The sequence below is a fragment of the Mobula hypostoma genome, chromosome 4, assembly GCF_963921235.1.
Source record: "Mobula hypostoma chromosome 4, sMobHyp1.1, whole genome shotgun sequence".
NCBI classification, from domain to species: domain Eukaryota; kingdom Metazoa; phylum Chordata; class Chondrichthyes; order Myliobatiformes; family Myliobatidae; genus Mobula; species Mobula hypostoma.
Window position 1 is genome coordinate 70,801,232 of NC_086100.1, and position 24,303 is coordinate 70,825,534.

At 40.6% G+C, this 24,303-nt stretch overlaps 1 long non-coding RNA gene across 3 annotated transcripts in view; it reads left to right on the forward strand.

Moving 5' to 3' along the window:
• Positions 1 to 22,928, forward strand: part of LOC134344821 (uncharacterized) — a 64,649-nt gene extending 41,721 nt beyond the window's left edge. For 2 of the 3 annotated variants that reach the window (XR_010017532.1, XR_010017533.1), the window contains exon 3: positions 22,649 to 22,928. This is a non-coding gene — a long non-coding RNA (uncharacterized LOC134344821). The remainder of the gene's footprint in view (positions 1 to 22,648) is intronic. The other variant, XR_010017531.1, reaches the window with a different exon arrangement.
• The last annotated feature ends 1,375 nt before the right edge of the window (positions 22,929 to 24,303 follow it).

Below are 24,303 nucleotides of genomic sequence, written 5' to 3' on the forward strand. Positions count from 1 at the left end.
AGATATATAAAAAGTCAGCACTGTGAATTTGGCACTGAAAGTATCTAAATTCAAATTAAGAAATTTATTATATTTTCCTGAAGGTATATACCCTGAGTGGCCACATTATTAAATGGTATATCTTTACACCTGCTTGTTAATGCAAATATCTATTCAGTTAATCATGTGTCAGCAACTCAACGCATAAAGGCATGCAAACATGGTCAAGAGATTCAATTGTTGTTCAGACTAAACATCAGAATGGGGAAGAAATTTGACTTTGACCATGGACCATGGACTTTGACCCATAGTTGTACTGTGGGGAGCATTCTGACAGGCTGCACCACTGTCTGGTGTGGAGGGGCTACTGCACAGGACCAAAAGAAACTGCAGAAGGTTGTAAATCTAGTCAGCTCTATCTTGGGCACTAGCCTACAAAGTACCCAGGACATCTTCAGGGAGTGGTGTCTCAGAAAGGCAGCGTCCATTATTAAGGACCTCCAGCACCCAGGGATGCCCTTTTCTCACTGTTACCATCAGGTAGGAGATACAGAAGCCTGAAGGCACACACTCAGTGATTCAGGAACATCTTCTTCCCCTCTGCCATCCAATTCCTAAATGGACTTTGAAGCTTGGGACACTACCTCACTTTTTTTAATATACAGTTTTTCTGTTTCAGCACATTTTAAAATAATCTATTCATAGTCATAGTCATAGTCATAGTCATTGTCATACTTTATTGATCCCGGGGGAAATTGGTTTTCGTTACAGTTGCACCATAAATAATTAAATAGTAATAAAACCATAAATAGTTAAATAGTAATATGTAGATTATGCCGGGAAATAAGTCCAGGACCAGCCTATTGGCTCAGGGTGTCTGACACTCCAAGGGAGCAGTTGTAAAGTTTGATGGCCACAGGCAGGAATGACTTCCTATGACGCTCTGTGCTGCATCTCGGTGGAATGAGTCTCTGGCTGAATGTACTCCTGTGCCCACCCAGTACATTCTGTAGTGGATGGGAGACATTGTCCAAGATAGCGTGCAACTTGGACAGTATCCTCTTTTCAGACACCACCGTCAGAGAATATACATACTTGATTTACTTGTTTATTTATTATTATATTTTTTCTCTCTCTGCCAGATTATGTATTGCATTGAACTGCTGCTGCTAAGTTGACAAATTTCATGGCACATGCCGGTGATAATAAACCTGATTCTGATTCTGAATTATAGCTAGTGTTATTCAGGGTGGTTTGAGTATCTCAGAAACTGCTGATATCATAGGATTTCCATGCAGAATAGTCTCTAGAGTTTACAAAGAATGGTGCAAAAAACAAACAGTGAGCAGCAGTTTTGTGGTGAAAAGGCCTAGTTAATGAGAAAGTTCAGAGGAGATTGCCCTGTCTGGTTCAAGCTGACAGGAAGGTGACATTAATTCAGATAATCACACTTTACCACAGTGGTGTGCAAAAGAATGTTTCTGAATGCACAACATGCAGAAAATGGAAGAAAAAGGGTTTTGCAGCAGAAGACCGCACTGGTTTCCACTCCTGTGGCCAGAGTGTATGTAAAAAAAACCTTAATTTTTGTGGGAGGTGATCTGCTTAGAACATAGAAATCTACAGCACATTACAGGCCCTTCAGCCCACAATGTTGTACCGACCAGATAACCTACTCTAGAAAATGCCTAGAATTTTCCTACTGCATCGCCATCTATTTCTCTAAGCTCCATGTATCTATCTAAGAGTCTCTTAAAGGATCCTATTGTATCCACCTCTACCATCTTTGCTGGCAGTGCATTCCACGCACCCACCATTCTGAGTGAAAAACTTACCTCTGACATCCCCCTTGTACTGTATCTATTTCCAAGCACCTTAAAACTATGCTCCCTTGTGTTAGTCATTTCAACCCTGGAAAAAAGCCTCTGGCTATCCGCACGATCAATTTTACTGGCATTGACTGCAAGGTTGCTGCACTGCTGTAATGCTGCATTGGAAATACATAAACTTTTTACCCTTTAGCATAATTCAATATGTATAGCTGCATGCAACATTCATTTTGTAGCATTGCATGGAAGACTGAATTATACTGTTTCAGGAGCAGTCTCTCTATTTGTCTTGGTATCCAGACCTGAATTTCCCCCATGGAATAAAATCCCCACAGCCTGCATATTTCTCAGCCATCCTTTTATCCTCTAATCCTCCTACTCAGTCTCAGGACCCCAAAATTCCAACTCTCATCCCCCAGTTCCAGATTAATGCCCTGTTCTGAATCATGGCTCCCTTCCCAACTTGTTCGATTCGTTAATTCCAAATAATTCTACCTTCAACCCAACTAGTGACATCCTCTAACTCGTCACTCTTCCTCTCTTCTCCAGCACCTACTTTTGACCCCTCTCCTTTTGCTTGATTGGATCCAACTCCTAATTGTCCTTTGCAACTCATCATCATCCTCCTACCTTGATCCTTGCTGGTTAAAACCACACCACATTCCCTATCCCCCTAAAGGCCTGCAGCCCTGAAGCTTGACCCCTTTCCACTTAACTAAACAAATGCAAGTGGCCCGTCTATGCTCTTTCCCAATGGTCCTTCAGCACTAGTTGCGACTTCAGTCTGAAGTGGACCCTGAAAACAAAGGAAAGAGCATTTGTTTAGTTAAGTGCTCATTTGTAGCATGCTTAGTTCTGCAGTTTTATAACTTGGGGAAATTTAATGCAGTACCTGTTAAGGTAAAAGGATGAGTGAATATTTAGTATTGTAGTTCTGTGTTGTTTAGGGTAGCTTAGACAGACACTTGTTTAGCTAAATGCCTGGTTTGGTGTTTTGCTATTCATTCAATGATAGTTAATGTGTGCACTTGCGATTTGTGTCTTCTGTTTCACTCACTGGATGCTCGAGTTTGTTTCCACATTACAACAAATCACTACCACATGCTCTAAATGGCGCAAACCTCAATAATGTACATCACACAAATGGAGACTAGAATAGTGATCTCTGCAGAGCAGAGCACATAGAACTCATTCCCGCAGAGTTAACCAGCTACACACCACGAGTCAGACATGCTCAAGGAGACGCCAAAGCAATGCCATCCTAATGGCAATATATTAATTTGCCTATGATTGGCGATTTGATGAAGGGCTTTCTTCTTGCTTGACAATGAATAAATATGCTCGTTGTGGGTTACACATTTCCGCACCACATTCAATGGTAATGAGAAAATGAGTGGTGAAAAAGGCGAAACAGCACCTCTTTCACCTCAGACAGTCGAGGAAGTTTGGCATGGGCCCCCAAATCCTCAGAACTTTCTACAAGGGCACAATTGAGAGCATCTTGACTGGCTGTATCATTGTCTGGTATGGGAACTGTACCTCCCTTAATCTCAGGACTCTGCAGAGAGTGGTGTGGACAGCCCAGTGCATCTGTAGTGTTGAGGAAACACATGTGTTCATGAGGAGGATGTACAAACTCCTTACAGAGGATGCCGGGTTTGAATTGTGAACCCTGACACCCCCGAGCTGTAATAGCATCATGCTATTTTCACAAGAACAATTGAAGGATTTATCAAAGATTATGTTATAATTGGCAACAAGTGTCTTTTCTTTAAATAACCAGCAAGAAGAGCTGTTAGCAAAATCGTCATTGCACCCCCAGATGATCACTTCCTTTGAAAGTCGTGCTCTGACCCAAATTATAATCTGATGTTGTAAAGTGAACTGACAGAGGTGGTCCTGCTGATTGGTCTCCTGACAGTGGAATGACTCTTTTTATTTGCATGTATGGTAACCGTACGAGGGAGCGAGAGAGCTAAAATGCAGAGAGGAGCCAGTTCCTCTTAAAGTGGAAGCAATGGATTTTTAAGTGAAATTAAATAAAGTGTCTTCTGTGAGTCTGCAACGTGGTTGGCAATGAAGATGGAAACACCAAACAGACAGAAGGATTGAATATACCCTGAAACTCGGGTCTTTGAGGCCGTGAGGAAGAAACTCCACCTGCTAGGGCACCACGCTGCCCACGTCAGGATGAGAATGTGCAGGCACATAATGCTGCAGTAAAAGAATGAATAAAATATTTGTATTTACCATTATCAGTTTCAAAGTGCTTTGCAACCTCACCAATTGTATTGTAGAAGTTGGAGTTATCCTGACTGAAAATACATTCCAACAACTGAAACAGTATTTTAAAGCACAGACCTGAGATAGCAGAGAATTGTAAATCTAGCACCGCAGTCAGACAATGGACTAAACAGTGAGTGCTCACTTCATTGTGTGCCATAGGATATGTAGAGGCATTGCAGCTTATGGAGTCTCTCAATACCGGACTGAAAGATAGCTTCGCGGGGTCCCAAGTTTTAAGTGGGTCCAGATTAATGTGTTAGAGACAATGAGATATTCACTTAATTTGGCAGTTGGGATTGCAACTTCACACTTCTGGTTCAGAATCCTGATTATATTATGAATAATTTCCAGCTTTCTCCATTTCCAACGGTGAGTGCCTCTCAAATGCAGCTGTGACTGAAAGCTCTACGCCTATTTGTTGTAATTGTTAAACAAATGGTGTAATTTACAGTTCTCATGCATAGATATTAAACTCTAGAATTAAAGTAAGAAGACATCCTTAAGTTAGGTATGTCTTTTTCTTCTACCACGGTTTGTGGATGCGATTGGTCAGGGTGTCATTTGATGCTCTTCTGCATTTCTGCTTTTGTGACAGATGTCCATGTGGAAATCAACGTTATGTTTAGATGTTGAACAGCCTTTGTGCAATATAGCAAGATGCTTGTACATGGTTATGGTCTCCATACACTTTGTGCCAACGTAACAGGAATGCCGTTACTCTAATTATCATCCAGTCTTCTTGGCTGCCCACCATAATCCAGAACATTAGCTGAACTGAAGATTCAAGAGTTTTCCTTTCTTTTTTTCCAATTTTAGTTGTATAGAATAACACATCTCCTTCAACCTACTTCTTCCAGTCTATTGCTCTGTCCATAGCCATCTGAGCACACCTTATTTAATCTGACAGCCAGATTTGTAGCATTCGCTGTCCTCCTTTTCCCCTGAATTGTTAGTACTCATTCCCCAAAGAGTCACTTTAATGCAGTACCAATAGCACCTTTTCCTTTAATGTACAGCTTATTATGGATCTTTTCACATAAGGTGTGTCAAGTCTTCTAAAAAGATGCTTGTGTTGCTCACAACTCAGCAACAGTATGAGTACAGTGGCTTAGCTGGTTTTCTCTTTGAGAGTCACTACTCGCATTGCTAGTGTGGGCCCAAGCTACTGATAACATCTTCGACTGTCTGTGGCATCAGCTTACCAGTTTATGCTACTGGTGGCCTACTTATCAAACCTTCGTGGTAAACACATAATTGAGTAGATCTGGCCCAGCTCCCATCAACAAGGTAAGTGGAGCAATGTTTTATTTAATTAAGGTCTTTAAAGTACTGTATTTTGAATTTAAGTCTGTGCTTCTTAAAGGACTAAGAGTAATTTTATACATTTAAGTTATCAGAGATAATTAGAGAATTTGTCAAATGATTAAACCATTAGACACACTTATCAGAGACATTCACAAAATAGTCTATAGACAGTTGGTGAGGCTGAGGCACAGGCTCTAAAACTGCTGAAGCTATATGCGGGTGTGGTTGCCTGGCTGTAGCGGAACAGTCCCCTTCAATGCAGTGAGCTTCCAGAATGGCCGACTGCATTTGGGATCATGCTGGAAGAGGTGGAATGGCCCAAGGGCAGGACGACCCAAGAGCAATAGGCCATATGCTGAAAGTGACACAGGGATTGAGAACCTCAAAATCCTGAATTTGATTCTATGGATGTGAACCTTGCTGGCAGGACTGAAGAGGCTCCACAAAATTTTGTGTGCATTGTTCTAAGTAAGCTGAAGTTTGGGGGAAATACAGTGCAGCACAATAAAAAAAAACAATAAATTACAATTAGAAATATACAGTGCTTTCCAGTTAACTGGGACGCATTGGGACCAGTACATTTTGGCCCAATTAAATGGCTGCCGAAGTTTTATGGTGTCACATACCCCGTGACAGGTTAAAGATCCAGCAGAAATGGGAAACACTTTGGAGTCCTGTATTGCTATTAACTAATGGTATTTATTAGTAACTACACAATACAGTAATATAAATGCAGATATATCAAACAGGTTAGCAATGATTATTTATATATATATGTGTGTGTGTGTGTGTAACTATATGAAAACCAAGGTTCTTCACCTCTAGGGATAAATAGATAGGCTTACAATGATGAGTAAAGTTCAGTTTAGTTCGTGATATTTAGTTGAGTAGTGATGGAGAGAGAGATTTGAGTCTTCGGGTGAGCCGATACTGTCGATCTTCCCGTTGTCCTCCGAAATCCTTTAGAAGTCACTGACTGTGACAACAATCAAGGGCACCGTTCTTCTCTGGTGGAATTATCAACCCAGGCGAGGGTCGGACACATGAATAACCCACCACCGGTTACACCCTTTTCACACTGCGAGAGCCACTGATCGATCCTCCAAAACCCATCTTTTCTGTGGGCACAATAAAGCTCTTTCATTGTCCAAAACCATGTGTCTGTAAGTCTAACAGTTGACCTATTTATGTCACCATGCTGAACACCAACTGTCCATCAAGCAGCTCCTCCCTTCTCTCTCTCTGTAAGAACTTGGAAGCTGCCATTGTCCTTGCAGGAATTATAAACAAGCTGTGAGCAGCCTTTGCCTCTCTCTCTCCTTCTTTCTCTCTCTTTTTAACAAGGTGTCTGTTTTGAACAACTCTCTTTTTCCATGGCAACCCAAAAGCTGACAGCAGTAGTCAGTGTCCTTGTAAAGGTGTAAACATGAGCTGAAAGGAGACTCTGCCCCTCTCTCTCTCAGTGGAAATTCAAAAGTTAGTCTCAGTTCTTTCTTGTGCCTTAAAATGACAATCCGCAGCAAAGAGGAACCCCAGGGGTACATAACACATGGAAATTGTTAAAAAGGTACAAAAAAAGACAAACAACCATTTAACTGAGGAATAGATTATGTATTTAAGTGAAATACTAAACAAATTAGGACACTAACAATACTACTACAGTGCTATAAAATGTATTAGTTCCTAATAGTTATTGACAGAGGAATTCATTTAGTGTACACCACAACGTTCTTTTGATTGACTAGAAATTGTCGCAACCATGGATTTGACAGCGCAGTACATATGGCAATTGCACTTGTGGATATGCACGTGTCAGCTAATTATTATTTAACTGTGATAGTATTTAACTCCATGCATGTCACCGTAGTGGTTGTCGAGACTTGAACACAGCACAGCAATGCTTCGCTGCCTGTTTGCATTCGGTCTGGTCTGAGAAATTGGACTGTCAGGTCAACTGACTCTGAAGCCTAGCGGTATTTATTTAATATTTATTTGTTCTTTTCAGTCACAGTATAGGCTTCATTTTCTATTTGAGAGTTTTAGTTAATGGCTCTGTTTGGCAGAGTGTTTATTGTTTTCTTTTCCCTTTAACACTGTTCGCATTAAAGTCTGTGAAATATTGACCTGCTTCAGGGTCTCTCACTCAGCAGTAGGGCCATATCTGAACGTGGTGACAGAAATGAATAAATTTAGCACAGACACCTAGTGCTGATAATGGACTGCTTTCATAAAATGCTATCGACAATGATATCCTCCAAATCTTAAGTTTCATTACAACATTCAAGATGATTGTCAATACCTTCAAGTTCTTCATAGTTCCTAAATTGTTGAAGTAGTGAAATTGTTCCATTTTTACTCCTGGCCGTTTCTGGCATCTCCAAGTCTGAATGCTTGAAACTGCAGTGAGCAAAACAGTTCTGAAATGTCTTACTACTTATTTCTCCCCAATTATCAGTGACAAAAATCACTGCTTTTTGAACACAAACATACACAACTGATGCTATTTAAAAACTATTTGCTCTAAACAGTGTACTGTTTAACTGCCACACAAGTGCATGCAACTGATGCTAGTCTCCTGTCCCAGGTAAGTAGCATAGTCTCCCAAATAACCAAAGGGAATCCTGGATACTTTCCTGATTCGCTTTTGTTCCTTAAGAGTTGTCCCAAATAAGTGGCTGCCCTGATGAACCGATGACCCAATTAACTGAAATATACTGTATATTTAAAAAAAATTAAATAAGTAGTTAAAAAGATAGCAAAATAATGAGATAGAGTTCATGCGTTCACTTTCTGTTCAGAAATCAGACGGCAGATGGGAAGAAGCTGTTCATAAAATGTTGAATTTGTCTCTTCAAGCTCCTGTACCTATTTCCTGATAGAAGCATTGAGAAGATGGTATGACTTGGTGGTGATGGTCCTTAATGATCGAAGCTGTCTTTTTGAGCCATCTGCTTTTGAGAATTGATGCCCTTTTAAAGCAAAGTGGGAACTTCCAACTGCCTACATTCTAGCATTTTCTGTCACTACCTAGGACCCTGCTGCAGGTTCTGAGTGCTCTCACAGGTGGGCTACAGAACAAGATTGGCAATTATGCTCATGAGTATGCACATACCAGCCAATTAGTGTTTCATTGTGGTGGTATTTAATTCTCTTCCTTTAATTTCACTCCTGTTGAGTCTTGACAAAAAGCACAACAATATCAACGCTCCCTGCTTACCTTTGTCCTTTGCAAGAGATTTTTGCTAATGGCCCTGTTGGCCCTGCTTTTCCTTATTTTGCACCGTTCTTAAAAATTGGTGAACTGTTCATCCACTTCAGTGGCTCTTCCAAAACTTGACCACAAAGAAAATAGAGCTAGCAGAGAGAGAACAGCTGACTATGCTCCTGACATTTGTTGGTCAGATAGGAGAGAAGTTACTATCAGTGGAGGCTGTTTTGGCAGAGGTGAAGGTGACCCATGCAGTGCGACAGTTACTCGCAGAATGACAAGCCCAGCCCAAGCTGAATTTCATGGAAGAGAAGCTAAAATCAGTAGAGTCTGGGTTGGCAGAAGTGTTTCGCACAGTGTAACAACTACTTTCAGAGCGGCAAGCCCAGTCCATGCAGGAAGAATAGGTGACAGCCTTCAAGGTGACAGTTCAACAACTCACCATAAACAGCTGGAATCTGGTGGCAGCAATTTCTGCTCTCATGACCATGGTTCAGTAGTTGAATATTGACAGCCAGAATCACGTGACACTCTTACTGTCGCAGTTCAGCATCCTTCAGCCAGATCTGTCCCACCCTGCAACATCTCCGACATGCTCCTCTTCAACAGTCTCATCAGCCTTGGCCACTAATGTCCCGACTCCTGTGACCAGTCCAGAATCATGCATTCCTCCACCAGAAAGATACTGTGGTGACCCTGAAGGCTGCAGTAATTTTATTACCTAGTGTGAGCTGACTTTCCAAGCCCAACCAGGTCAGTTCAGTGATGATGCATGTAAACTGGTCTATGTGGTGAATCTCACAGATGGACCCCACTCAGTTTGTTCAATGTCCTAAGAGAACAAACTTCTCCTGTAGCCCAGTCATTCCAGAAGCTTGTAGCTGAGTTTTGATCTTCCAGGATGGGGTCATGTGGCTGCCCACAGACTATTGGACCTGTGCCAAGAGAAAGGGAAAGCAACAGAGTACACAGTAAAGTTTCACACACTTGTGGTACACGCAAGGTGGAATGAGAATTCCCTTATCACTGCCTTCCAGAATGGACTGAGCGCAGGGTCTGGCATGAGACTGCAGTGAATGATGAGTGGGACAGCCTGGATGGCCTGATAAATCTGGTCATTGTAATCAAAAAACTGGCAATGGAATGGTGCAGAGAAAGAATGGCTCAAGCTTCCTTCTCCTTAGATCACCATCTGTCTTCACCCCTTCCAGATTACGTAGTACACAGTCTATGAAGGAGTCTATGCAGGTGGGGCACTTGCATCTGTCTCAGGAGGATAGTGTCTCTTCTGTCTCTACACCTACCCCTCCACCTATCTTCACATCGTCTGAAACCTTCGCAACAAAACCATCAATTCCATGATCCAAATCATTGACATATAGCATAAAAAGAATTGGTCCTAACACAGACCCCTTTGGAACACCACTAGTCACTGGCAGCCAACCAGAAAAGGCTTCTTTTACTACTACTCTTTGCCTCCTGCCAGTCAGCCACTGCTTTATCCATGTTAGAATCTTTCCTGTAATACCATGGGCTCATAGCTTTTTAAGCAGCCTTTATGTGTGGCATCTTGTCAAAGGCAATCTGAAGATCCAATATCAACCAATTCTCCTTTGTCTATCCTGCTTGTTATTTCTTCAAAAAATTCCAACAGATTTGTCAGGAAAGTTTCTTCCTTGAGGTAACCATGCTGACTACAGCCTATTTTATCATGTGCCTCCAAGTTCCCTAAGACCGCTTCCTTAATAATCGACTTACATCTTCTCAACCACTCAGGTCAGACTAACTAACCTATTGTTTTCTTTCTTCTGCCTCTCTCCCTTCTTGAAGAGTGGAGTGACATTTGCAATTTTCCAGTCTTCTGGGACCATTCCAGAATCTAGTGATTCTTGAATGATCATTACCAATGCTTCCATGATATCTTCAGTCACCTCCTTCAGAACTTTGGGGTGTACACCATCTGGTTCTGTTGACTGATTTATCTTCAGACTTCTCAATTTCTCAAGAGCATTCTCTATATTTAGGATTACTTCACATACTTCATGAGTTCTGACACCTGGAACTACCACCATACTGCTCGTATCTTCCACAGTGATGTCTGATGCAAGGCCATTTCATTGTCCCCCATTATGATGTGTCCGGCATAATTTTCCAGTGGTCCAATATCCACTCTCGCCTCTTTTAAACTTTGTGTATCTGAAGAAACTTCTGACATTTCCTTTAATATTATTAAATATCTTACTTTCATATTCCTTCTTAATGACTTTTTTAGTTGCCTTCTGTTGGTTTCTAAAAGCTTCCCAATCCTCTAACTTCCCACTAGTTTTTGCTTTGTTCTATGTCCTCTTTTTGGCTTTTATGCTGGCTTTGACTTCACTTGTTAGCCACAGTTGTGCCATCTCTCTTTTAGAATACCTTTTCCTCTTTGGAATGTATATATACTGTGCCTTCCAAATAGCTTCCAGAAATTCCAGCCATTGCTGCTCTGCTGTCATCCCTGCCAGTGTTTTTTTTTTCCAATCAATTCTGGCAAACTCCTCTTTCATGCCTCTGTAATTCCCTTTACTCTCATCCCTACCAGTGTTTACTTCCAGTCAATTCTGGCCAGCTCCTCTCTCATGCCCCTGTAATTTCCTTTACTCCACTGAAATATTGATACATCTGACTTTGGCTTCTCCTTCTCAAATTTCAGGATGAACTCTATCATATTATGATCACTTGTCCCTCAGGGTTCTTTTACCTTAAATTCACTAATTAATTCCGCTTCACTTCACAACACCCAATCCAGAATATCTTATCCCCTAGTAGGCTCAACCACTCTAAAAAGCCATCTCATTAAGGACTCTAGAAATCCCCCCTCCTGGAATCCAGACCAACCTCATTTTCCCTATCTACCTGCATATTGAAATCTTCCATGACTAGTGTAATAGTGCCCTTTCAGCATGCATTTTCTATCTTCTGTTGTAATTTGTAGACCACATTCTTACTACATTTTGGGGGTCTGTACACAACTTCCATCAGTTTCTTTTCACCCTTGCAGTTTCTTAGCTCTATCCACAATACCTTCTGACCCTATGTCACTTGTTTTTAATAACTTGATTTCATTTTTTTACCAACAGAGCAAGGTTACCCCCTATGTTTTTTTGCCTGTCCTTTGGATACAATGTGTATCCTTGGACATTAAACTCCTGGCTATTATCTACTACCTAATTCTGTACACTGTGCGCATTCATAACATAAAACGTTCAGTCCTGTATTCACCCTTTTTGATTTTGTCTGTCTTTTACATTGCAACTCATCTTGTTGACTGCAGTTTTGCCCTATCAACAGCCTCTCCTCTCTACGTATTGCCTCTGTTTGTAAACTAGCTATATCTTCAGCACTATCATTCACTGCCTACATCAGAAACATAAACACGTTCGAATGCATAACAGATAACTGGATGCTGTATACTGAAGGAATTGAGTAGCATTTTGAAGCAAATGAAATAGCCACTGAACAGTGATCGCCAGTTTTGCTGAGTGTGTGAGGTGGAAAAGCATACAGTTTTCTTAGAAGTTTGACTGCTCCAATCAAACCAGCTGAAATGAACTTTGCTGCTATTGTGAAAGTAATGCAGGGAAATTTAGAAGCAAAATCATTGCTGATTGCAGAATGCTCTATGTTTCATAAGTGGAATCAAAAGGAAGAAGAGTCCATTTCAGAGTATGTAACTGAACTGAAGAGATTGTCAAGAGTATTATGAAGGTTGATTGATAAGTTCATGGCCTAAGGTAGAAGGAGTCAATTTTAGAAAACCTAGCACATTTATTTTTCAGCATAGCCCCCTTTACATTTACATACTTAGTCCAGCAGTCGTGGAGCATATGGATTCCTTCTTTGTAGAAGTCGGTGTCTTGGACCTCCAGAAAGTGGTCCACAGCAGGGATGATTGATAAGTTCGTGGCCTAATGTAAAAGGCGATGAGTTATACAGCTCTTGTTACAGGCACGTTCAGTTCAACTCTTTGAGTGATTATGCAGAAAGTTTGAAGTTAATAACTCATCGCCTTCTACCTTAGGCCACGAATTTATCAGTCACCCCTGCAGTGGACCACTTTCTGGAGGTCGAAGACACCAACTTCTACAAAGAAGGGATTTGTATGCTCCTTGACTGCTAGACTAAGTGTGTAAATGTACAAAGGGACTATGCTGAAAAATAAATGTGCTAGGTTTTCTAAAATTGACTTCTTCTAAATTAGGTCATGAACTTATCAATCACCTCTCGTATTAGTTCAGTGATGGGCTTAATGAAGCACTGAGAGATTGTTTAGTTTCTGGAATCTTACAATAAAACATTCAAAAAGTGGAATCTAACTGAAGCACAACTCACATTTAAAAGAGCAGTTTATACTGCTGTATCAATGGAAACTGCAGACAGAGACACAATTGAGTTGCAGTCAGGGAATGAAAGTGAGAATGAACAAAATTGTGACATTTAAACAGAAACTTACCTAGCTGAACAAATTGTGTTACATTTGTGGCAGGTGCTCACAAAGACAAATGCAAGTTTAAAGGTGAAACGTGCAGAAAATGGAACAAAGTAGGGCTCATATAAACTACACATCAGGCAGACAAAATTAAATGGAATGGACTGCAAGGGAAGAGTAAAAGATAAAAGTCAAGTTGCATGCTGTTGATGAAAAATCTGATAATGATAGTGACAGGACTGCGTAGTCTTACAATATGGCTTACATCAAAATTGAATGGCAAATTAATTAAAATAGAATTGAACATGGGCTCAGCTGATTCAGTCATTCCACAAAATGAGCTTGAATGTTATTTTCAAGAAACTGAACTGAAGCCTGCAAATATCTAACTAAGAATTTATACTGGAGAAATTATAACTCCTGTGGGAATGACATACTTAACAGTGAAATACAACAACTAACAAGCCACTTTGGGCCTGTATGTGGTAAAAGTAGGAGAGCCAGCATTGTGGGGCTATGATTGTCTGAGGGAACTACAACTTGATTGGAGATACATCTACTATTTGCATGCCACATCCTGTGCAACAGAGTCAACTGAAAGTGAATTAAGAAAGGTACTGAACAATAGTGTTCAATGATGGTACTGGAAAACTCAAACAAGGATAAAATAGTGTTAATTGAAAATGCCACACCCAAGTTTTACAAAGCTTGTCCAGTTCCTTTTACAATCCATGACAAAGTAGCCAATGAGCTAGATCACATGGAGGCTAAAGAAATTCTTTCCAAGATTGAGAGGAGTCCATGGACAACATCAATATTCCCAGTAGCCAAGGATAAGTCTGTCAGGATCTGTGATGATTTTAAGGTCACCATCAACCCTGTACTGAAAGTAGATCAATACCCTCTTCCTCAGAGAGAGGATATCTTTGCAAACCTTTCTGGAGGGAAACTCTTCAGCAAAGTGGACTTAGCTGATGCCTACCTACAGATGGGGATAGAAGAATAGTCCAAAGTGTTTCTCATCATAAACACTCACAAAGGGCTTTATCTCTATAATAGGCTTATTTTTGGAGTAGCATCTGTACCTGCACTCTGGGAGCAAACTATGGACCAAGTACTACAAGTCTACCTAGGGACTCAGTGTTACCTTGATAACACCATTGTTACCAGAAGGTATGACAAGGAACATCTCCAAAACCTCGAGAAAGTGTTCAAGAGAAGATTATGGGCTCAGAGCATGATGCAACAGACACCCCACACTATCTCAGGTCTAGATAGCAACTCAAAATGTCTGGAATGTGCAGCAGAAATCCAGTTCTCCCCTTTTTACCAGCACCTGGATGAATTTTACCTTGCAGAGGATTGCCTTATGTGGGGATTGAGAGTTGTAAAGTGTTGGAGGAATTACATGCTGATCATCTAGGCCTGGACGAAATGAAAGCATTGGCTCAAAGCCTTTTTTCTGGTGACCTGGGATAGATCACCAGAATGAGTAGTTTGCCATGCACTGTTCAGAATGTCAACACATCCAGAAGGTGCCAAGAGCAGTGCCCCTCCATCCCTGGGAACGGCCTACATTGCCCTGGCAGAGGATGTATGTGGATTTTGCCAGTCCATTTATGGGCATGAATTTCTTGGTAGTAGAGAATACAGCTGCAAAGTGGCCGGAAGTGTTCCCAATAGCCCCCACTACTGCCACGAGCACTATTAATACATTGAGAAGACTCTTCTCGTGGACTGGTGTTCCAGAACACTTAGTCAGTGCCGATGGACCACAGTTTGTTGTGGAACAGTTTCAGTCATTCCTGAAAATGAATGGAATAAGACATGTTACATCTGCACCATGCCACCCAGCTACAAGTGGCTTGGCGGAAAGTTCTTCCCAGGGTCTAAAGAGTCTGCAATGTCAATGTCAGCAGAACACACTACACTGACTCTGAATCAGAAGCTCCTCAATTTCATCCTTACATACCATAATACGGAACACTCCACAACCAACAACTCACCAGCTATGATATTCCTGGGTCATGTGTTATCCCTTGTGTTCACAGGATAAACAGATAAGACAAATTGAGGGCTTCTCAAACAAGAAGGTTCAATGTTTCACTCCTGGACAAACAGTATGTACTGGCAAGGGACTACAGAGGTGATCAAAATTGGATTCTTGGAAGGAATAAGGACAGAACTTGACCAGTCTCCTACACAGTGGAAATTGCATCTGATATCTTCTGGAGGTGACACACCAATAAGCTGAGTCAATTGTTGGAGAAGAAAGGTGCCCAGAGCTATCAAAACCACTTCCTTCAGTCCCAGAGTCAACTTCTACAACCCCCACAGAGGAAGCCCAGAAGCTGATATTGTTTCACAGCCACAAGTCTCACCTGCTGTGCAGAGTAAACCACCACCCTCCTTGTCAGGAAAGACGTTATCCCACAAGAGTATGAAATCGTCCACAGCGATTAAATCTTCAGGCCTGAATAGTACAATTTAAAATTTACTCTGCTGTGGATGTCTGTATAGTAGTTGTATTATATAGTATACTGTGTATACATATGTATAAAGATGCCTGGAGAACATTATGTTACATATTTGAGTTGAGATACATTCTAAATTGAGTTGGAGTTTATAGCTAAGCAGAGAGGACTGTTGTGTATTGAATTTTTCGGTAGTATTTGAGTCATACTGTAAATATATTGTTTGATTAAGTATCACACTCAAAATGCTGGAGGAACTCAGCAGGCCAGGCAGCACCTATGGAAAAGAATACAATTGGTGTTTCAGGCCAAAACCCTTCGGCAGGACTGGAGAAAAAAAGCTGAGGAGTAGATTTAAAAGGTGGGGGGAGGGGAGGGAGAAACACAAGATGATAGGTAAAGCCTGAAGGGGAAGGGATGAAGTAGAGAGCTGGAAAGTTGATTGGTGGAAGAGACAGAAGGCCATGGAAGAAAGAAAAGGGGGGCGGGGGAGGATCACCAGAGGGAGGCAATGGGCAGGCAAGGAGATAAGGTGAAATAGGGAAAAGGGAATGGGAAATGGTGAAGGAGTAGGGGTGGGAGGTATTACCAGAAGTTTGAGAAATCGATGTTTATATAAGGTGTTGTTCCTCCAAACCAAGTGTGGCCTCATCATGACAATGGTGGGGTGGTGGGTGAGGACAAGAGGAACCCTATCCATGGTAGGGTGGCAGGAGGATGGGGTAAGAGCAGATATGCGTGAAATGGAAGAGATGTGACTGAGGACAGCTTTGATGGTGGAGGAAGGGAAGCCCCATTCTTTGAAAAAGGAGGGCATCTCCTTTGTTCAGGAATGAAAAGCCTCATCCTGAGGACAGATGCATTGGAAATGGAGGAAGTAAGAGAAGGGGATGGCGTTTTTACAAGTAACAGGGTGGGAAGAGGTGGAGTCCAGGTTGACTTGCATGAAATGGAAGAGATGCTGGTTCTTTGATTAAACAGTCTTTGCTGTTTACATAATTCATTATGGGTTATTTGTAAAAGCACTTGAATGGCATATGTCATTACGCCACCGTGTCATGAGTGTGTGCCTCATTAAAAGTAAAACTAGAAGTACGCATGTTATGTCTAGGCTCCCATGTTTTTCTTTTGATTAGTTTTGGAGTTAGAAAACCTAATAATCTCTGCCTAGCCCTCTTGTACCCAGAGCAAGACATCACATCATGACCCTACTGGGCTGTTCTGTCCAATGCCTGTGCCTCACTGTCCCTGGTCCCACGTCTTGGTGGATTTCTTCAGAGATTTGCCCCTCTCAGATGGAAACACTACCAGTATGGTGATTGTTGATTGTTCACTGCTCTCCCCGATTCCAGAAGAGATTTTAGTCACCCCTCTTCCCTGACCAGGAGATTGATGTTGTTGAACAGTTGGTCCATTGCTATAAGTGCACGTGGGGACAGGCCAGGGATTCTCTCCTGTCTGCTCAGAAACAATTGCTGATTGGCTCCACCAATTGGTCAGATCTCTCAAGTCAGGGGAAAAAGTCCGGCCGGCATCTAGTGATCTTCTTCTGAAAGTTGAGAGCCGTATGGTTGTCCCACATTACGTGGGACCATTCGCAGTGGAGAAAGCCATCAACAAAGTCTCATATAGATTGCGCCTGCCATCATCAATTCAGGTTTCCATGTTTCCAAGGTCAAGCTGGAGACTTCCTCCTCCCTTGATCCCGTCAGCCCCTCTCCACCTCCTCTGTGCTTGGTGTTCCCTGGTCTATTCTATGCAGCACCTCCTTATATCTTGTCGGGTGCGGGGTAGGATCTAGTATAAGACCATAAGACATAGGAGCAGAATTAGGCCATTCAGTCCATTGAGTCTGCTCCACCATGCTATCATGGCTGACCGTGGATCCCACTCAACCCCATACACCTATCTTTTCGCCATATCCTTTGGTGCCCTGACCAATCAGGAAACAACTTCCGCCTTAAATATTTCCATGGACTTGGCCTCCACCACAGTCTGTGGCAGAGCATTCCACAGATTCACTACTCTCTGGCTAAAAAAAATCTCTCTTACCTCTGTTCTAAAAGGTTGCCCCTCAAGTTTGATGTTGTGCCCTCTAGTTCTGGATACCTCCACCATGGGAAGCATCCTCTCCATATATACCTTATCTAGTCCTTTCAACATTCAGTAGGTTTCAATGAGATCCCCCGCATTCTTCAAAATTCTAGTGAGTACAGGTCCACTATCTCATGATAAAGTATCTCTTGGATAGGGACTGGTGTGACCCTGAGGAATGTTTTGGGTTTTGGCTCAAGATATCCTGAACAAATCCCACGCTTGCAAATAGTCCATATCCTCCATTCCCCGCGTGTTCAGATATCTCCCTAGATGCTTCTTAAACGATGCTTTCGTATCTGCTTTACCACCTGCTCTGGAAGAACATTCCAGGCACCTACCACTCTCTGTATGAAAAACATGCCTTGAAAAGTTTTGATTTCTTATCTCTCACCTTAAACCTTTGCCCTCTAGTATACCTTGGAAAAGAAAGAACTTTATCTACCCTATCTATGCCTCTGCTAATTTAATGTATTTTAAAATGTTACGTCTCAGAGTCCGCCACTCAAGAGAAAATAATCAATGTTTGTCTAAACTCTTCTAAAAGCCAATGCTCTCCAATCTAGGCTACATCATGGTGAAGCTGATCTACCATCATTTCCCAGACCTCCTATCCTTCCTATAATGTGAAAACAAGAAATGTACACATCACTCAAAATGTGGCCTAATAAAAGCTTTACACAGCTGCAGCATAATTTCCCAAAATTATTTCATTTTTAATATTTTTTTATTAATTATTATTAAGGATCAACAAAAATCATTAAAGTAATCAAGTCAATATGTACAGTGAAGAATTAAATTAGCAAATGATTGATTAACAAAACTAAGCAATATATCAATAATAAGAAGAAAAAATAAAGTGTTAAGAATTTTTTTTTGAAAAGAAAAAAAGCGAAAAAAGAACTGCTACTAACTAAGAAAAAAACAGGAAAAACCCCATTGGGAGCACAACCCCGGAGCTATAGGCCATATATGCTTCCATAAAAGAAAAACATCAATCCACCAACTCAAATCCATTTAAACAAAAATCGGAAGGAAACCATAGTAATTAATTCAAATCAGATGATAGTAGCAGGCAAATGAATCCCACCTTTTCTCAAAATCAAATTTATTTCCCCTAAATGATTCTGCTTATATATATGATGACATTCCTTTTAGAGTGACGGACTCTTTTAAATATTTCGGTATTATTATTACTAAAAACCATAAAGACCTTTATAAATTTGGCTCCTTTAGTGGATTTTATGAAGCAATTATTTTGTAGATGGAATCCACTTACACTTTCATTAGCTGGCAGAATTCATGCAGTTAAAATGATGATTTAACCAAAATTTTTATATGTATTTCAAAATATCCCTCTTTTTTAACTAAGAAGTTTTTTGATCAGGTTGACTCTATTATTTCATCTTTTGTTTGGAATAATAAAAGACCAAGAATTGGTAAATATCATTTACAAAAATTAAAAATAGATGGAGATCTTGCTCTGACTAATTTGAGAATGTATTATTGGGCTGTTAATATACGTTATATGTGTTTTTGATTATATTGGGCTGATAAAAATGAAAGACCACCTGGGGCTGATTTGGATTGAAAACTGTGAAACAGTTTCACTTAACCTTGTTAATAGGAACTTCTCTACCTGTACAACTGGCCAAAATTGCTAATTTAAATTTATATCCTGTGATTAAGCAGTCATTACGAATTTGGTTCCAGTTTCGTAATTTTTTTAATCTCAAAAAATTTAAACTTTTTAGTTTAATTTATCAAAATTATTTATTTAAACCTTCATTAAGTGATCCTCCCTTTCTTCTTTGGAGGAATAAAGGAATTTATTCCTTCCTGGATCTGTTCCAAGATGGCTGACTGATGTCTTTTGAGAAATCAGTAACTAAATGCTCTCTCTCGTATTCACATTTCCTGCAATATCTTCAGGTCAGACACTTTTTACAAGAATATTTAAGTAATTTTCCATATATACAGGATTCTGACCTGTTAGATATTATTTTAAAAATGAACCCTTCAGTGAAAGGTTTTATTTGAAAAATTTATAATTTATTGTTACAACAGCACAATTACCCTTCACAAGATTAAGCAAGATTGGGAGAGAGAGTTTAACATGACCCTAATGACAGAGGATTGGTTGCGGATTTTGAAGTCGGTTAACTCTTCTTCGATCAGTGCCAGTCATTTTAATTCAATTTAAAATTGTACATTATTACTATTTGATAATTTCCCAAATTTATAATCAATGCCACAACCAAAGTAACAATGCTGATTGCCTTCCTTAACCCACCTACCTGTGCTGTCGCTTTTAGAGATCTAGGGGCTTGCTCCCCAAGATTCTTCTGTGTATCAGTGCTCCAAAGAGTCCTGCCATCTACTGTGTACTTTCCCCTTCAATCTGAACTCTCAAAATGTATCACTTATTATTGTGTGGATTAAACTCCATCTGTGTTTTCTCCACCAAAATTTCCAACTGATCATACCTACACAATGGAGTATTATATTCAGTACCGGTCAGCTTCTTACTGAAAGGATGTGAAAGCCATTGGGGAGGGTGCAAAGGAGATTTAATAGGATGCTACCTAGATTAAAGAGCACATCTTATGCGGAAAGACTGAGTGAGCTTGTGCTTTTCTCTTCTGTTTGGAGTAAAGGAGGATGAGAGATGACTTGATAGAGGTGTATAAGATGATACGAGGCATAATCAGAGTGGACAGCCAGTGCTTTTGTCCCAGGGTGGAAATGGCTAATATGAGAGGGAATAATTTGAAGGAGATTGGAGGAAAGTATGTGGGTGGGGTTGGGGGAAGAGTTTTCAGGGGATGGTGGGTGCATGGTATGGGCTGCCAGGGACACTGGTAGAGGCAGATACATTAGGGACATTTAAGGTACTCTTAGGCACCTGATTGAAAGAAATATGGAGGGATATATGTGTTCTATGATCTATAACTTGAAATATCCTTTACCAATTTCCTCCTCTCCACAACTCCAGCAATTTTCATGTCAACTGCAAACATTCTAATCAGACCACCAACATTTTCATCCAAATTATTAAATATTAAAAACAACAATTTCCTTATCACTTATTTAAGTGTATAATTTCCTTGTTTGTCTCTGTTACTCTTCCTAACTAAAAGAACAATATTGGCTATTATCTAGTCTTCTGGCATCTTTCCATAGCTAAAGATGACATAAAGTTCTATGCCAAAGCCTCATAAACCTTTTCCTTTGCTTTACTTGGTATCCTGAGATAGATCTGATCAGTCCCTGAGGACTTACACACCTTAATATTTTTCAAAATACCTAACATCTTTTTCATATTATTGTCATGCACTGGAATATTAACACACCCCTCCCTAAGCTCACTATCATACATGATCGTCTCCTTGGTGAATATGATGCAAAGTACTCAAAAGGGATCTCAATCACTTCCTTTAGTTCCATGCCTAAATTCCCTCCTTTGTCCCTGTCTCACCTAAATTCCTGGATCCAAGGATGATGTGTTAGAATACTCTGATTAATCCTGCAAGGAAATTATGTTGCTTATGGTATGGTGTGCTCACCAAGGACTGGACCCAGGTGTGGAGGAACAGCAGGATGCCCAGGAAGAGATGGAAACAAGAGGTTAAAACATCGGAATCAGAGCCTCAGAGCAGTAACTGAGCGACACCACAAGGTAGTTCATTCTCTCTGACAGAATGAGCCCACTAAGGTACTCTTCTTCTTCTCCGTCTTGTTTTACGGCAGTTGGCACCCAGCTTAATGGTGCATTACTGCCACCTTCTGCTCCAGAGTGTGCAATAGACTTACATTATAAATCCCTTCACCCACTAAGGCACTGAATGAGAGTCCTCTTTAAATAATCACAGACTGCAGGAAACACATACCAACCACAATAAATTGACAAGATTAAGCTGAAAGCAGAAGAGCTTTACAGCTCCAGTTAAGATAACAATTAGTAAATACAGGTGCTCAGAAACCACAGAAGTTCAACACTTTATGGAAGCCACAGGGCTCATGACAGTTTAAAGTTAGTAGAGACAACTCTCAGGCTATTTCAGTCTGCCTAGTTAACAATGACTTTTGATGTACTCCCTCACAATGAGATAGCCTATTGCAATTAATATCTTAGCATTATACTCCTGTTGTTTTCTTGAGAAAGGAGAGAAATAACAACAAACACAATTAAGCAATTTTCACAATGTTTTTAGTATTTTTGTCATTTCCTTGTAGTGTGGTGGACTCAAGGTGGACAGCTGCATTCAGGCAACACTTGTGTTGCTTGGATTTCCAGCATCTGCAGATTTTCTCGTCTTTGACCATGGAGAAAAGTTTCAGTCAGTTAGCTGAATTCACCTGCATAAGTGCATGGCAGTGTAATTCTCCTGAAATGTACAGCCTAAAGCTCCACTCCTTGAACACACCTGTTAGAATGGTTAACCACCTTATTGTTAGCACTAATCTTGACTATTCCAGTGCAGTCCTGACGGTCGTCTTTAATTCTAGCCCTTCCATTAGAGATTTATCCAGTATTTGCTATCATGTTCTAACTTTCACCATCCACTCCAACTATATCTCTCAGGTTCTTCCTCTCACATCAACCTCTTGAATTTAAAATCCCAACCTTAATTTTCAGGTCTTTAAAGGCCTCACTTCTCTCGTCTGTGATCTCCTGCAGATCTACATGAATCCAAATTATGAACACTCATCCATTTCTGGACCCATTTTGATTAACATGTTACTGGCATTGATCAAAATTAGGAATGCTTATGAATTCTCCCCAGAAACCCTCTATTCTGTCAGCCTTTGAGACACTTCTTCAATTATTCCTCTTTGCTTAGCTTTTAGTCATCTGCTTGTAATGCCCTGGGAAAGTTTTCACTGCTAATGTAATGGTTTTTCTGTAGCAGCAATGATTGGGTTATGACTAGAGATAATGTAGGCTTTGGAATGTGCGCCGTTCAATTAAGGGAGTGTTTTTTTCTTGTTGTGTGCCTGACAGCGAGGTGTTCTAGGGCTTTTGTTTGGCGGGAGATGAAGAGAGAAGATACCTGAAAGGAGTGGACTTGGAGTGGGGCCGGGAGTCGACTAAACCTGGGGGAAATCGATGGAGGACCACCAGCAGGGAAACTGTGAGCTCCAATGTGCGCATTACACTGTTTCATGAAAATGGGCCCTTTTCTTTCTGTTTTTCTTTACTAACCCTCAAGTCAAATTAAGAATTATAAAGCTAAATCGTTTAATTGCATATGGTGTACTGCTTGTTATTTTGTGGTACTGATTTGTAACAGGGGGAACAAATCATGCAGCATCCACACAAACAAGAGGTTTTGTACCTTAGATTTCACATGTTTGTCTGGGCCAGAGCCTGCCTTCCCTAGACTAACACCACCGGCCGAACTTTGGGGTTACATGCTCTTTAAATGATGCAACACTTCTTGAGCCATTTTGCTATATTAAAAATCAAATTAATACAAATCAATATCATTCCCCAGTTCATATTATCTCTTTTATTTGCTGTGCAGTAGACATGACAATTTCAGAAGATTTTGAGAAATTCATATAACATGTTCCTTTTACGATGTAATTAGCTACTGTACTCCCGTCCTCTGGTTTGTGGACCTGTTTGGCCCACATGGCAGGGTTAAATACAGTAGCCTGAATCCATCTTCTAGTGTATTTTTATGAATACTCCATGTAGAAAAGTTACTTAGCTGCAAGCACTTCATTTTCTCATTACTAACCAGCTCTCAGTCAAGGCAGTGATTTTCTGTAATGGTGAGCTCTGTTAACAACTGATTAATTGGCTGTAAAACATTTCGGGAGTTCTCAGAATATGAAAGGCATAATACAGATGGTGGCACAGTTGTGTAGCAATTAACATAACACTATTACAGCACCAGTGACCCGAGTTTTGATGCTAGGGAAAAGGTGATGTTGAATGACCTGTAGAATTCCTATCAGTAGGTCATTTGTGGTGGTTGAGAAAACTGAGTGACAGGTGGGCAGACAATGGTTAAATATTTGTCAACAGGTTACAGGAGGGGATAGAGGCAAGAGATGGACCTTGAAATGTGCCAGTTTGCATCATTTGGCTATGGACGGTTCCTAACACTAAATGGCCAGCAAGTTTCAGATTGATCAAAATGCATCTTTCACTGAACTGATAATCTTTCAGCTGTAATTGATATGTATCTTGTAGTGTGTTCACAAGAACAATTTTCAGAACATAGACACCTTAACAGAAGATTATTATTTAAGGAGACTTCCTTTGGCACCTTTCAACTGCTGGACTGCACAACCACCACCTGGATGAGGCAGTTCCCCTTTAATTTAAGCCAACACAGCCCATTCATTTATGTTGTGAAAGTCTGTATCTGTATGGATTAGCCAGTCAGTCCATAGGCCAAAGGTGCTTCAACAGAAATACTAGCAGTGATGTCCAATGTGCATTGCACATTATTGGATGTTATTGCTCATGTCTGGACTCCTCCACACATGATCTCATCAGACACACTTAGGACCCAGAAAGAAAATGATAGGATTTGTGGAACTTAACCTAAGTCCTTGATTTTAATTTTGTGAATGATTTTATATTCATGTTGAATGAAGTTGCAGCAAAAAATTGTGGTGTTCACATAATCTATATTCCAAGCA